Consider the following 16,554-nt stretch of genomic DNA (forward strand, 5'->3'; position numbering starts at 1 on the left):
TCAGTTTGGTGCCAATAGCATTCCTGGAGAGTCACGGTGATCTCCACCCTCTTCTGATTTGTTTGGAGCTGTGCATCCTCTACTGGAACATCTCTCTTCTGCATCTGACGTAACTGTCCTATTTGAGGACACGTGTGTGGTTGGTTTGCCTTTTTGTTTGCTTCTTTCTGAAGCAAACAGTTTAATCTGACTTCTGTTCCCTCTTATTGCAAGCAGCCGTGCCCTTGTTAGCCTCTAGTGCCCTGAAAAAGCTCAGTGTTTGGACTAAGCAGATCTTATGTGCTCCTCCTGGTGCTGTTATTTCCTGATCCTAAACCTCTGAGTCAATGGAAGGATTGCATTCGTTGACTTTTGGTAGTTCTGTCAGGAAGCTGGACAGCTGAAGAATGAGTGTTACAGGATTGCGTTCAGTCTTCTGTCAGTTTAGGATTAAACAAGACAGCAATATTTCAATGTGTATGTGTACAGGCTCATTGATATCTTCATGTTTTTTTTTACTGTCCCATTTTAAAAATGAGTAAAATAAAAAAAAAAAAATCAAAAACAAACAAAAACCTCGAATAATCTCCTTAGCTCTGTCCATCATATTTCAGATTGTTTCAAGAAAATTTGGGCATTCTGAGCAATATGTAATTTTTTTTTTTAAGTTTACATAGTATTATTGAAGCTTATCTGAAAAATCATTTCCTATTTGATTACAAAACAAAACAAAACAAAAAAAAAAAACAAAAAACAAACACAATAGAATGCAAATTTAAGCCAGAAAACATGGTCAGGGTGACAAGCAAATGCTTATTTCCTTTTGTTGCAGTCTTACCATATCTAAGAAGAATTTCTAAAACTGTCAGTCATCACTGAGAGGGATATTAGTATTCATAAATGATCTTTAGCATTTTTATGTTATTCTGTGAAGGTGAACTTTATTTTGGATTTTTGTTCATTAACATCAAGAGTTTCCCCCAAGCCTGATATGTCTTTTACTTACTCAGCACATTAAAATGCCTGGCTTTGAGTCTACATGTGTTAAAACTCTGCTTTATATTTTTCCAGGGCATAAGGTATAAGTTTTTTAAGAAGGTATAAAAGTTCACTTAAACTTAGTGCATTCTTACCTTCCAAACCCTTGAGGAGAAAATAGTCTGTATGTGTAAATGAATTTAAGCTTTCCTAACTCTTATTTTGAGAAAGCAATAATATTCTGAGAAGTTCTCACAATAGCAGACAATCTTGAGTAACATCAAGAGAAAATGTGACCTACCAATAACATCTGAGGGGTGTGTGTGTGTGTCTATATATCTATATAAATATAAAATATAAAGAACTTTTTCACAGAAATGGGAGGAGAACAATCTTACATTAACCAAACACTTCTTAATTTCTTCAAATCGTCTCAGTTTTGAGCTGCTAAAGTTGATCCAGTACTCTATACCATCCTACCATTTCCCTGGAGCGTTATAGTACTTAAAGATGACTGTAGTAGAATTCTAACACGATAAAATGTATTAAGCTTTAAAGGTAAGAGCTCTTCCTTTTATTTATTTATTTATTTATTTAATGAATTTTAAAGTCAGTAATGAAAAACCTCATTCCTACACAGGTCCTTATTTTACATATGAAGTTCTCAACACCTGAATGGCTTGATTTATCAACCTAGTGGAAAGAGATTTTGTTCAACATCAGACTTTTATATTCCAAATTTGTTGGTGGAACAATATCTAAGTCCCTAAAACCTCAGAAAAAAACAACTCAGAATTTTAACTTTTTTTGTGCTTTTTTAATAGCCTGGCATACTTTCCATAGCATAAAACTAAATATCTTACTAGGGTATTGTTAAATGACATCTCCAATTATTTTTTTCCTTTCATTTCAAACTGAAAGACATAAATTTTACTCTGATAGTCCACGTAATCTTGCTCTACCTTGCATAATTTTGAGTCTATCCAGTTGTATTACACTTTAAATGGAGCTTGAAACATGTCTAATTTAGAAAATATTTACATATAATCAAGGAAACATGACAGGGAAATCTATTTAGTAGAAATGCAATCAGCACTGTAATTGATATTGGAAATCTTTCTAGGAGGACACAGTTAGTTTAGCAAAACAGTTATGGCTTCGTATATTGCACACAGAGGAAACCAGCAAATTGCGCTTCTCATTTATTTACCACCTTCATTATTATAAATAATATTATTGTGTGGATGCCGTTTTTATCCATTTAGCAAATTTGCTTTGTCATGACTCAGTAGAACAAGCTGGATTTCTGCATTTTCTGTGTGATATTCTTTTCATCATTCAGGTGGTGTGGGGGGTGGCATGAGATGTAATCAAAAGGAAAAACAAACAAACAAACAAAACCAAACAAATAAAAAAAAACACCACCAAAACCAGAAAAAGTAACTGTTTTGCTTTACAATTGAGTGTGCACAAAGAGAACTCATGCAAAGAACAAGTCGCACTTGAGATCCTCACAGTATCACCCTTGATTCAAAATTTTATACTATCCTGGATTTTGCCAATGATTGAAATGTTATAAGTGTTTAGAATATGGAGTCAACCTTTAGCCTGCCAATTATTGGGAAAACACTCTGGTTTCTTACTATGATCCTCAATACCCTATAATACTTTGAAATAACTGGATAGAAATGATCTATTTTTGCACGCTGTGTTTTGCTGGCAATGTTGGGAGCTAACTAGTTGAGGGGCACAGCTCAGCTGATAAGAAGGATGACAAAGAAGAGCTTTAGAGTTGGTTGCTTCTAGGGTCTTCCTACTGAAGGAATTTCTTTCTTCCCTTTCCACTTTCCTCAGAGACATTCATCAGTATTGTGTGAGTACAACTTTGCCTACACTTTTCACTTAATTCCTCAGTGTTACATTTGTAGTTGGTTATATGTCAAGTATAATTTTCTTCTCACTTTCTATAGTTTCATTGATGTACAAATATTGATGAAGGTAATTTATGTGTAGGTGATGTTTTATTAAATACTTTTATATCACTCGTGTATCTAGCAGTACACTGATTCTTGGAAAACAGCCATGTTTTTAAAAGCTAGCACTAAGCTGATGCATTATGTGATTTGTGAATCAGTGACCAAGAGATGAGGGTTGTCACTTATTGAAACTATCTGTGAAAATAATAGATATGGCTCCAGGCTTGTGAAGGATACTGTTTATTTCCATTTGTATTTTAGATAATTCAGTTCACTTCTTAAGCACATGAGTATCCATTGTCTACTAAAGGAAATAGGATATAAATCAAATCATTCTGGCTCCTGGGTTCAGCAAGAACTCATAACTCTTCTTTTCATTTCATTGTTTTTCACTTTAAATATTGACATGTGCAGCACTTGAGCCAGCTGCTTAAAAGTTTCTTTCATGTAACTTAGTGACAGGCTAAGTAGCTGTACCAGCGTAGAAAAATACATCTTCCCTTTAATTTTCATTGCTATGGTTGTGTGAATTTAATATAAAGTTACAAATATGTTGGAGGTGAAAGCAGTCGGTGTTAGATTTTAAAAGTAATGAATCTTTATACTGGTCCAAACAGAAAATATAATATGCAATACTCACTCTCTCCATTGAGACATTGAGCAAAACACAAAATGACGATATAGGCATAAAGGGGAGGCTTAATTCTGCCAGGAAAAAAAAAAAAAAAAAAGGTGGGATCCTACTTGTCTAGCAGTACTTCAGGAGCTGGTGAATCAAGTTAGAAAAGATTCTTTTTCACCATTAGTTAATGAGCTCTCTTACTGTGACGAGAGTTAGGGTGTTGAAAACACAGATAGTTTGAGAGAAGTGATCTGTACTACTAAAGCAAGGTGTAATGTATTTCTGCAGAAATTGCTACAAAGATTTTAAAATATTTAGCATTAAATATTCTAGGAAAAAAGTTCTAACTTTGATAGGATAGTTCTGAACCAATTATAATAGCGTCATTTTCTAGGAAGATTATTTTCATACAAAGGTGAAAATTATTTTAAAATAACTAAAAATCTTCTTTCCAGAGTCATGACACAATAACTAAATTAAAAAACAAAATCATTGGATTCGATCAGAAATGTGTGAGTCAAGTCTAGAATAACACATGGAGTAAGCAAGAATAATATGCATGAAAAAAAACGGGTATGTTAGTTCACTCTTTAGTCATGGTTATTTTCATGTTTTTCATTTACTCTATACATGGAAGGTTACTGTTAGAGTTTCAGAATTATTTAAAAATGATTTAATGATTTCTTTGGACCCATATTGGAAACTTTTTTGGTTCACAGAAACTGGAAATTTGATCCAGTCTGCATTGTTGTGGTGGTTGTTATAATACTGTATACTTCTGTGGGAATGAAAAAACACTTCCAGCATCTTAAATGCCCACATGATTTATGTGTCCAACTCCCAAGATTGTGTGTGCTTTTTGGTTTTTCTTTTTTTTGTCTTTTTCTACTGGTAGACACATTATATGCAAGCTTTCCTCACAGACGTTTCCATACGGAAAGTATATTGAGTTTTATGTAGCAGTGAGGTCATAATTCAAGTTGCACCCTTGTACTCAGAATCCTCAGCCCATATCTTTTGAGTTTATCTCAGCATCTCACTTAGAACAATCATGCTCTTAGCCAGGATGTCAAAGCTAAGAAGGAAGCATTTTCCTTTTTATTGTGTAGATCTCATTTAGATGAATTACAGAAGGGTCACAGCTTTTCATTACAGATAATCACTTTTATTAAATTGCAGACACTGTTGTTTCTTCCTTCATATGTATTGAGAGCCAGACTGGAAATAATCCAAGCAGCTTCATTTTTGCCTGAAGTAGCAAAAGAAGTAAGAAATTGCCTCTTTTAAACTGTATTTCAAGCTTCTATTGTTTAAGATTCCTAAGAAAAGTACAGAGGGTAAAGGCAGTTAGTAAATTATTTTAAGAATCTAAGAGATACAACTTTAAAGAAATCTTTAAAGATGCTTCCTTACAGCCTGTTTCAACATCATAAAACCACTTACGCATTCTGGGTGTTTTATCTTCTCCTGCTCCGGAACTGCAAGTTGATGCATCAGTTCTCGCCAGAAGACAATATTGCATCAGTTCTACCAACTGTTTCTTATATCACTCAAGGTAAAATACATATACTGTACTGCAACAGACCTTTCAGGAGCTCTCTAGCAATGGTACAGTAGGGTTCCTCATACCCTTTTGTATTGGGTCTGGCTGGAATGTTAACTTTCCCAGCAGCAGCCCATACAGTGCTGTACGCTGTACTTGTAGCTGGAACAGCAGTGTTATCACACCAGTGTTGTGTCTGCTGCTGAGCAGCAGTGGCACAGTATTAGGCCTTTCTCTAACCCTCCTAGGGGGTGGGCAAAAGTTGAGGAGAGAAACATCACTAGGGCAGCTGGCCTAAACCAATCAAAGGGATATTCCATACCATGTGATGTCACACTCAGCAATAAAAGGGGAAAACAGGAAGAAGAGAGGAGGGGTGGGCTCTCGTTTGGAAGACGTCGGTCCTCCTCTCGAACACCGGCTGCGTGCGTTGAGGCCTTGCTTCAAGGACGTGGTCAATCATCGCTCATTTGTGGGAAGTAGAGAGTAATTTCTTTCCTCTGCACTTCCATATAGCCTTCATTTATTTTGTTTGTTTGTTTTCCTCCCTTCTTTTTATTTTCCTTTTTTCCCCTCCCTTTCCCCTTTCCCTTTTTATTTCCCCTTAGTTAAATTGTTAGTTCGGTAGTCTTTATTTTATTATTATAATTATTTTCCCTTTAATTAAATTATCCTTATCTCAACCCGTGAGTTGTTCTTTGCTTTACTTCTCCCCCTCCTCATCTAAAGGAGGGGGAGTGAGAGAGCGGTTGTGGGGTTTAGCTGCCCAGTACGGTAAAACCACCACACCTTTCATCTCCTTCATACCTCATTTAATAACTACAGTTTTTCCAAATTTTTCATCCTTTTTTTTTCATCCTTTCTTTGGAAATATATTTCTCCAGTTAACTCAATAACAAAAGAAATCTATTTCCATTATCGTCCTGACTGAGAAAACAGGTTTATGGTATTTTATTGAAGGGTTTTATTTAATGCTTGTATACCCAACAGAAGTAACTGATCAAAAACTTCCTTAAAATGCTTCAGGAAAAAAAAATAATCATGCAGAAAGAGCACCATTACCAAAGTCCCATGACTTCTAGTTTTTACATATAAAAAAAAAAAAAAAAAAAGGTCTTCCTTTAGCATATAATGGATTGTGAAGTATGAGCAACCAAACACAAAGATTATAGTACCAGAAAGTCAATATGAGTATTTTATGAATCCAGGTGGATATGAAACAAGAATTGATCTAAATCTATAAAGTCCCTTTCTGACCATGTTACTTGCCATAACTCAAACTTCTGTTTATTCTGTTTGAACTCAACATGGAAAAAAAAAATCCATAAAATGAAATGCAATAGTAAATAAAGGATGTTAGTGTTTGGACGTAACATCAAAACTGTCAGCACCTGTAGAAGAGTTACTTTGGGAAAACTGTTTATGTCTCTTTTTATCTTTCTGCCTCCAATTGTCAATTCTGAGTGTATGGAAGCTGCAAAAACTTCAGTTAGTTTCTGTTCAATGTAATGCATGTTATTTTCTGCTCATATACAGTCAATGTTTCAGTAATAGCTCACCACCTGCAAAAAAGGTGATTTCTGTAGTATATTACTGCAAAATTATATAGCCATAGGGAGAAACAGTAGTGGCTGCAGCAGCAAGCATTCTTTAAAGTGTTTTTAGTACTTGATGTCATTAAAAATGATGTTGGTAGTGTACATAAAAGAATTGTACTTTGTTTTTTGAAAGTGAGCAACAAATTATTGTTTATTCACTGAACTTCTGCAGTTCCTATACACCTCAAAAATACAGCCTTATGTTTTGATAGTGTTGAGAAAATGTAGGCATAAAGGCCTATGCTGTCCAGGAGTGTAAAGTGGTTTTGCTTCACACTTTTCAACTGAATTGTGCCAGGCTTATAAGTTAAAAATAAAAGCCAGAGCTGAAACAGAAAGATGGCTCAGCAACCGAGAGTCATGGATTAAGTGCCACGAATTACCTTTAACAAATTGCACTCAGATTTTTAAAAGCATTTAACTTTATTTTTATTAACTATATGCTTATAAATAGATATAGCAAGATTGAGAGTGCCAGAGCCCTAGAGAAACCACATATATACTGAATTTGTTACACTAGCCACAGTTTACTTCATCATAATCCCACACCCAACAACACAATATTTTAAAATGTTATAATTACTCATAGGAATCCCATTGTTGGCAAGTTTGTTCAGTTTTATTACTGCAATGTAAGAGCCATTTCTAAAGATATCAGGTAACTTTCCTTTTTGGTTTGGGTGCTAGATTAGGTAGGTTCTGTAACTTCAAATTTAAATTAAAAAATGAGTTTAGGAGAGGTCAGTTCCTGGTGGAAATTGAGGAGTGCGACTTGGAAGGAGGGAAATGAAGTTCACTATCAAATTCTTAGGATACATGAATGAATATATTTGGATCAAATCTGCATTGCATGTGCTCTGGTAGAAAGTAATTTCTAGTTCTGGATCAAGTTTTTTTAAATGGCTTGATTAGACAATTAATAATCGTCCTTAATCATTTTACTGTTTTAGCTGTGAATGGTAAGTTCTTATGGTATGAACTATTTCTGCAGGGTTTTATCAAAAGTCCTTTGAGTACATTTAGTATTTCGGTTGTCTCAACATGCATGTTATACAGCTGTATAGTCATACGAGCATTGCAACACTGATCCCTGAAAACCTGCAAGGTGTGAAAGTCTCACGACTTCAGTGCCCTGTCCCGTTACACGTACTTGAGCAAAGCAGGGGCATGCATGACCTTGCAAACCTCTTAAAGACAAAGATTTCATGCACACAAGAAGGTCAGTGTTTCCCTGTGGGAGCAGAATGACTTCCTGCTGTTTATCAACTGACGGTGTCTGAATTATAACCTGTTCTTAGTTAGCAGGCTTCAGCTTCTTTACCTTGATGATAGATGAATTATTGTTTCTTTTTGTTTCTCAGAAAATATATGAAGTATTACAGATACAAGTTCTTTTTTAAAGAGCTATTGAGAACCAGATGTGCAATGAGGTGCTCATTAAACGTAGGAATGTGTGCGCCTACATGAAGACTTCACAACCATGATTCTCCTGCTGTTCTTAACAGATAGCTATAGGCGAGAACTAGTTACTGCTGTACTTTCTGTTAATTATATGCATTTTTCTTCCTTTGTCTCCTAATGAATAAAAAGTAATTTACATATTCCTTCATATGAAATCTTTCTCTCAGTGGAGGTGTTTGTTAGTATAATTGATGCGTCGTTTATCCAAGGTAGTATCACTGCTGCTCAGTGACTGTTATGTGCGTATATTTCTTTTTGCAGGATGGTAGAATAAACCAAAGAACACTGGTAATTTTGCAAAATGAAAGAGAAGCCCTCTTTCTCTGATGGGAATTTGTCAAGATATTGCAATTACTAATGAGCACAGGGATCAGCCATAGTAGAACAAACCCTTCCCAGAGAAAGGGATTTGAATGACAGCATAGTCAGGTTTCTATCAGGAACAAGCTCCAATGTATGAGTAGTGTACCTCATTGCTTGTAGAAATATTTCATGCTGTATCTGCAGGGATGATGGCTAAATAGGCACTGGAAAGAATATATTTTCACAATATGAATTCACAGTGATAGTTTCTGTTTTTCTTTAGTGTGTCAGTGACATGAGCAGCACGTTTGCTGACGGCTTTCTCCTAGCTAGTCCACAAAGTAATGAAATTACAAAGCCAATTATTAAAATTAACAGATCTTTCTGTGTCACTTCAATAGCTTACTGTAATTTTCAACAACAGAGAAGAAATTTCTGTGCTTCTCTCTTTCCTCTGTGTTTCTCATTAAATATCCTTCTAGGCTAGCAGACCAAGAGAAAATAACTATCTGATATATTATACACAGATCTGACAGCTATACAACAAATTGCCTCAGTGCCTGTGTTACTTGAGTAGTAGCTCAATTCCTTGGAATTAACCTCAACTTTAAAAATCCCTGAGCATCTCCAAATGGCTGTTGCTAAAAATCCAGAACAGCAGCAAGATAACCATTAAGGAGATGATCTTCCTCCCCTTCTCCAAAGCTTTGCATTGCTGTCCTGGAGATCCCTAATGTAACTATGTATGAGGTGATGATTCTAAGGTAAAATCCAAATAAATTGTGTTTTGGATGGCTCTATAGGTATTCTATACTGGATGTTCAGCTGCAGATGGTGGGGAGGCAGGAGAAAAAGTGGGTGGCATTATTGGAGCTCTTTCTTTCCATGCTCATTCTGAAGTTTCTGAAACATAACCTAGATTATTTTTGTCTACAAAAAAAAAAATAAATCTTCATTAAACTTCTTTTTCCAGTTTATTGATGCTCTTAAACAGGTGTGTTACATTCTCTTCCTAATACAAAATGTTTGATGAAGATTTTCCATTCCTGGAGATTGTGGGGGGCTGGAACCAATTCTGTCCAGCCACCGATTTTCATGTTTAGGAAGCATCTTTTGTGTAAGATATCTATTTCTCTGTCAGATTCAGCTGAATTCAGCCAATTATCAATAAAAAATTCTCTTAATGAGAAACAGATAGCATATGCTGTAATTTAGACCTTATTTTCTTAGGATAAGTGGGTCAGTAGTGGCTTAATCCTTTCTTTAATTTTCCAAATAAACTATTACAGGACTTACAAAGAGGCAAGATGCAAATAAAACTTCTGTTTCCCTGCATATACTTTGTAATGGATAGTGATTGGCATTGCAAAGTTCTTTTTTTTTTTTTTTTTTTTTTTTTTGTGGGGCTGTAGACTTTTATCCAAATATATATATAGATAAATATAAAACTTCTTGACTTGAGCTGCTATTCTCCTGTTTACTGCACAGTATGAATCACTTTGGAGTATATTAAAATGTATGAGTCCAGACACATGGAAACTGAAATGCTAGCAAAAGCATGTTAAAGTACTGCAAATACCGAACACTTGACCCAGAACAGTCAGGTTGGGAGTCCTTTCTGCACATATTGTTCCCTTCAAAATCTGGATTGAAATAAATTTTTCCTCAGCTATGCAATAAATGGAATTCTGTGTATTATGCACACAAACGAATTTGTAGCTGATCAGCAGGTAACATTATTCTGGGGCACCTGTAACAGATACATGGCCTTTGTTCTTGAACAAATAGATTTTCTATGTGTAAATTTTATTTTAGGTAGTGGATTACTCTCCTAATGAAACCTAATATTCTACTGCTGATACTCATAAATCCAGGACTGTTCAGTTGTACGTGGTAGCCAAAGTTACTGTTTTGTGGGGTTCCTGTTAAAGTAGTTCTCATGGTTTTGGTCTAGTACACAATTGTTTTTAAAGTAGTAATGAATATTAATAAATATTTATTAAGAAAGAAATGCCACCTTTTCCTCAGTTTGGGGTCTATAGGGTCAGGGTCCTGTTTTTGTGTTTGTTTTGTTTTTAAAATTACATCTCTGAAATGTTGGACACATGCTCTCTGAATAGTCATGAGTATTAGTTTATACAAAGCACAAAAGTACATTTCTGTAATCCAGATCACTTTGGTTCAAATTTAAATAAATGTTTTGCACAAAGCTTCCATAAACTTAAACTGCTGGTCTTGACAGAGGTTCAGTTAAGGTTATAGAAATGAGAGCTGGAGGCTCAAAAGTCTCTAGCGTATAGTCCATCAGTTAGTCCATATGCATCTCTGTGCTATGTCCTTAGATTGCATAATTGTGAAATAAAAAATACAGAACATATAACCTGTACAAGAAACAGTAATGGGGCAAGAGAGTTTCTAGTCATCCCAGCACGCCTCTTTCTTCTCTAAAAGAGATTTAAAACCTCTCTTAAAATGGAGGGTGTACGGGTCAAACAGGGAGCATCTCTATAGGAAAGAAATGTGTTCCACTATGAGATATTCTGTTCTCAAGTTTAAAAGAGGGTAGAGTGTTTTGCAGTTTTTTTGTGGTTGTCCCCCTTCCCCCCCCCCCCCTTTTTTTTTTGTGTGTGTACAGCCTTTCCTGAGCTTCTCTATTTGATTTTGATGGGAAACAAAAGATGTTTTGGAATTCTGAAAATAAACTTTTGTAGGATTTGCTGAGTTGCCTGGCAGCATGTGTAGCTGTTGTTTGGGCTACTGGAGGCTGCCCTCGAGATTTTCTGAATATCTCAAGCTGTTTTATGCCAATGAAGCTCAACTGCTGTTAGTGTAGCTGTACAATAATTATCATGAGATATAAAGCTTAGCCCAGTTTGACTTTATTTTTCTTCCATCTTTGTTTGAGGTGCAACACAGTAGCACTGCAGGAGAAATCTAAGAAACTTAGATTGGGAAACTGAAGTTGGAAATTTCCAATTTCATGCATATGACAGTGATTAAAATTGCAGCCAGCAGAAAGCCGTTAATTATGACATCCTTCTGAAAGCCATATTTAATTGCAGCTTTTTTTTCTTAAATATATATGGTGATTGGGACCAATACAGATTTTGTTACTTTTGCTATAAAGCAGAAAATTAAACTATTCTAAATTGCTTTGTTTAAATGTCAGGTTGACCACAAAACAACTAGCTTTATGTATATAATATAGAATAAATGTAGTTTATATGTGATGTATTCCCTGCTGAATTCCTGTGTTTGTACAAGGGAATGATCTGTTCAAGGCTGTGTTGTATTTTGATGCATCTTCATGTGTTAATATGATCAAAGATCCGAAGGTAATCTTAAATGAACATTACGACTCTCAAATTCTATTGAATGTTAAGTATTTATGGACCAGGGCAATTACCTTTGCAGTTTAATCCGACTGCTTGTTAATGAGAGAATATTGTAAATCATGCAAGACACCTTTGAGATTACGAATGTTACAGCGTAGTAGAGAATACAACTACTATAAATGAAAAAGGACACTCACACTTTTGAAGAGTTATGACTACACATAAACACTTTCAGAATATGTAGTATACTTGCTGGCACTCTTCCTAAACTGCAATTCTGTATGTTCACGAAATGCTGCTGAGGAGGGTAGGCCTGTGTTGCAAGAGGTTGCAGTTAGGAGGTTTTCTGGAGTCAGTTAAACAAAGCTGTGGCTCTCCCCGGTCTTGGCAATAGTATTGTATCAAGCAGGAGCTTGGGCTACAGATATCCAGACTGTACTCAGTGCTAACATTTCTGCAATTCATCACTCTGTAGGGATGATGCTTTTCTGTACTTTCTTTCCTTAAATTAAATATTTCCTTGCATTGAGACAAAACTGAAAGAAAATTTCAGTAAAATTCTGTGTATTAGAAGGGCATTCTTATTAAATAATCAATTACTACAGTGAAAAAGTCAGAGTCCATGATCCCCAACCTGTGCATTCAGAATCTATTGAAATTCAGAAGTAAAAGCTGCACTAGACTTTTATTTAAATTCTTTTCGGAATGAAGAATTCATCTTTTCCCTTGCAGAGTCTCAGAATAAGATAAGGGGATTTTGATAATTTTCTTGTTTTTATAACTCTCCCAAGAAAATTAATCCAAAGAAAGAATAATGGACAGCATGACAAATTAAATTATCCACAGATGATATGTCTGACAAGTGTGTGAACACTGTCACAATATGCTAATAATGGTAAAATATTAGCACCCAACCAAAGACAGAGTGACCTGTGCTCTTTTTTTTTGGCTACAGACTGCATTTGAAGTTGGATAGTCTTCTGCATAGCTTATTTTATCAGACAATAATTGAACAGACCACTTATGAAATTATTATTTTGAAAACACCTTTTTCACAGACACTACAGATTCAGAAAAATTTAATATATGAGAAGTACCCTATGTGTTTTTTAAATAGTATTTCTCTACCTCATTAAAAAGTGGAAAGAAGGTGGATAGTGCCATGTAACATGGTCTACCACCTTGCTATAGCCTGTGCGATTACACAGTATTTAGTTTCAAGAGCTTTGACCTTTGATATTGAGGGAAGTTTTTATGCTCTTATGTTGCCTTCTATTTTACTAGATTTTCATAAACATGTACTCTGTGACATGTATATTTTTAGCTCTAACGATCAACTTCTGAAATTTAGAGACATTTTGATTTATATCCACATTTCACTTCATAAGATGGAAGGAGATAAGTTAACAAATGTAGGTTGGAAGTACAAGGTGGTAGTTCGGAAACTAGGTTTTGGGTGATGCTCGTAGATCTGTACAAATAAGAGGAACACAAGCAATACATGTACAAGGATAAAAGCAACAATATAACAACTATTTAATTTATCAACACAGACCGAATTTTAGTTCAGTTAAAAACTTCTGTACAAATTATGATTCCAACTTTTTTGAAAGCAGTTTAGTCCATACAGCTAAGCCTCGTATGTGCTGTTCAAAGTCTGTAAATATGACAGATTAAGATTTTTTTTGGTAGCCTTTATAGAAATCATGAAAATGTGCTTAATCTAAAATGCAGAAAGATCCAGGAAAGGAATTTGGGTAAATTAATTCAACCCTCATCAGATTTTAGGATTTTTTTCTTAACCTTCCACTGTATGAAGCTATAAATAAATAAATAATTTCTTTTCTTGTCTGTGTTAAAATCTACACTTGCTTTTTTTTTTGAGTTTACTGCAAGGTGCATGTGAATTTGTTGAAAACAAGGAAGTGAAAGTTATTTCTTTGCCATGTAGAAGTAGCAAGACAAAGGGAAATCTTGAGATAAGACCTACCGCTTTACATAACTCAAAAGTAACATATCTTCGCCACAAGTCTGTTTCTTATCTCACACCTAACAAGTCATCTGTTGATTGTGTCAATATAATTAATTGGAAAACAAGCTTTCATTAACTTGATAGCAGTCCTATTTCACATCTTAATGTTCGTTTCTAAAGTGATCCTGTATGTCCTGAAACTTACTTGAAAGAATTGAATTACTTTTAGTATTATAAAGGCAAAAGTCCAAAACTACCATGCCAGCTACTCTTTATTATCAGACAGAAAAATCAGTCATTAATCATTGTTATAGAAAAATCACGCTTTAAATATAGTGTGCACATTAATCTAAGCATCAAATTACAAAGCCTGTATTGCCAAGTGAAAACCAAGAATTTAATCTTCAGTTCTTTATATAGCAAACAGATCTACTATATCAGAGAAATTCCTGTGTATGAACTAGCTGATGAGAAAAGAACCTACAAAACCCCCGTGTTTAATGGGGCAGACTGCAGATTAAGAAATTAATGACTTCAGGTTGCTTAAATGAGGACGATACTATTTGGCTCCAGTTTTCTCAATGCTTATTTTAACTTTCCTGTGCTATCACAGGATTGCTTGCTTTAAACAATAAGCAGTATTTCATTTCATTTCAGCAGCATAGAGGAAAAGAAGACAAACGGTCCATGCTGCAGAGCTGTCCTGAACATCACTAACCCATAATTACTTGGAAGTCCTTGGCAGATTGGCATTCTTTCTCCTTTTCTCCTCTTTTCTCTTCTCCTCTTTTCTTTTCCTTCTTTCCTCCCCTTTTCCTCCCCTCCCCTTTTCCTCCTCTTTTCTTTGAAAGTTATGTTTCTCTACATGAATAGCAAAGAAGCTACTCTAACTAGAAGTGCAAAAAGTATATTATAAGTCTTTTTGTCTACCTAGAATCGTTTGCTATTTTCCCATCCAGTTTTCCATTCATTTTGTTTTGCACTAATTTGGCCAGTTATTTTTCTGATAATATTTTGGGCTGAATTTCTATGGAACAAACTCAAACATCTTTGTCTCTCCTTTTCCTTCTCTTATGGACAAAAAACATCTGAAAGCTTTGGGTCTATAAGCTACTGAATTTCTTAAGTTTTTCCAATCATATGACAACAGAAACATCCATGGTGTTAGACCCCAGCTTCTCAGTTCAGTTGCATTTTGATACAGGTCATTTATGCTGCCAAAGCTCATCTCTATTTGGTCAGGTCAGGAGAATATTACGTTACTGTTGACTTTGTCCTCAAGGTGCTGAAGGTGTTGAGGTGTCCTTCCAAATGGTGTAGCAACACTTCAGCATGCCTGAAAATCTAGTCCTAGTGTTTGCCTATCTTCTTTGAACAGGTAGGTGGGTGGTATACTATGTAAGAAAGGATGAGAATTGATGACAAGGATGGCATCTTGACAGAGGAACTAGCCTTTCTTCCAGAGAGATGAAGGACATCTATTTCTAAGCTTTTACTAGATATGTTTCTTTCAACTGCATGAGTTTGTATTCAGTGAAAGGTTTATTGTACTACTAGTTCATTATGTTCTGATTTTATCATACAGTATGATGATGACTAAGGTGATGAAAGGCAGGTAAATTCAATGTAAACTTTTGTTGGATATTATGTCTATAGGCATTTCTTTTCTACTGACTGAAGACCATGCTAATAAACTGATATACAACATAGATAAGAGTACAATGTGCAGCATAATGGTACTGACTATGATTGAAACATAAGCAAGATCACTAGCTACGTCAGTGTCACATTGAATTATCATGCTGTTTTAGGTTTTAATATTTGCTAAATTTGATGGATGTAGATAGTACTTTGTGAGGCAGTAATTTGGAGTTTTTTATATACATGTTTAACAGTACAGATAAAAACAATAAGCAGGCACAAGTGAAAAATATTTTCTTTCTTTTTTTTAGTCGTTACACAAGAATATTTTTGACTCTTCATAGATGCTACGTTTTAGGTGTATGAACATCACATTTTTCTTAGCTTTGAAAACAATTGAATGTTCCTGCATTGTGAACATTTTCTGGATTCTGGAATAGGCAACATTAAAAAAAAAATCTGAATAATAATGAAAGGTAACTTATGTATTTATAAATGTAGTTAAATTAACCTTTTTCAAAATACATACACCAGAGTTTAGAATAGTTTTATATCTACAAACCTGCACTATTTTTAATTGAGGTTAAAAATAGCTATAATAGCTTCCTCCTTGTTGCTTTTGGACAATGTAGAGGTAGTTGGACTGACCAGTCCACCACACAAACACATGCACCTCCAAATGGGAAATGTATCAGATTTAAAACCTTTTTTTTTTTTTTTTCTGGCCAAAAAGAAGTGAGAGTTCAAAAGGTAATTTCCTTTTAAATTGCAAGAAGAAAGAAAAGGACATCAAAAAACAGGTCAAAAAAAAAAAAGGAGATTACTACAAAAATATGTCCTGATAAATATGAATCACTGGCAAAGTTGTATTGATTTTTCTCTGTCAGAACTAGCTGCCTCTGATGCCTAATAATGAGTAATATATAACCTTAAAAACAAAATATTTATACATTGTATGACTATTAAGGGATAAATCACACACATTTAATACACACATTTAATGAACTTCTGTTTTTACATAGTACAGTTTTCGTCTTTTTAATGTCCAGTCTCTGACTTGAGACTTTCTTTTATGAGTAACTTTTAACTCCTAGACCCTTTCATTTTTTGTTTGGTTATTATGGGAGTTCATATTGCCTTTTTTTT

The 16,554-nt window shown here is 34.8% G+C and overlaps 2 long non-coding RNA genes across 2 annotated transcripts in view; both read left to right on the forward strand.

The window, feature by feature from the left end:
* LOC137841330 (uncharacterized) overlaps positions 1-16,554 on the forward strand; it is a 42,708-nt gene that overhangs the window by 12,188 nt on the left and 13,966 nt on the right. The window lies entirely within an intron of this gene.
* LOC137841143 (uncharacterized) lies at positions 2,803-5,183 on the forward strand. The gene is made up of 3 exons (XR_011088471.1): positions 2,803-2,830; positions 4,011-4,128; positions 4,735-5,183. It is a non-coding gene; the product is annotated as an uncharacterized lncRNA (long non-coding RNA).

Source organism: Anas acuta, chromosome 17 (genome assembly GCF_963932015.1).
Source record: "Anas acuta chromosome 17, bAnaAcu1.1, whole genome shotgun sequence".
NCBI lineage: Eukaryota > Metazoa > Chordata > Aves > Anseriformes > Anatidae > Anas > Anas acuta.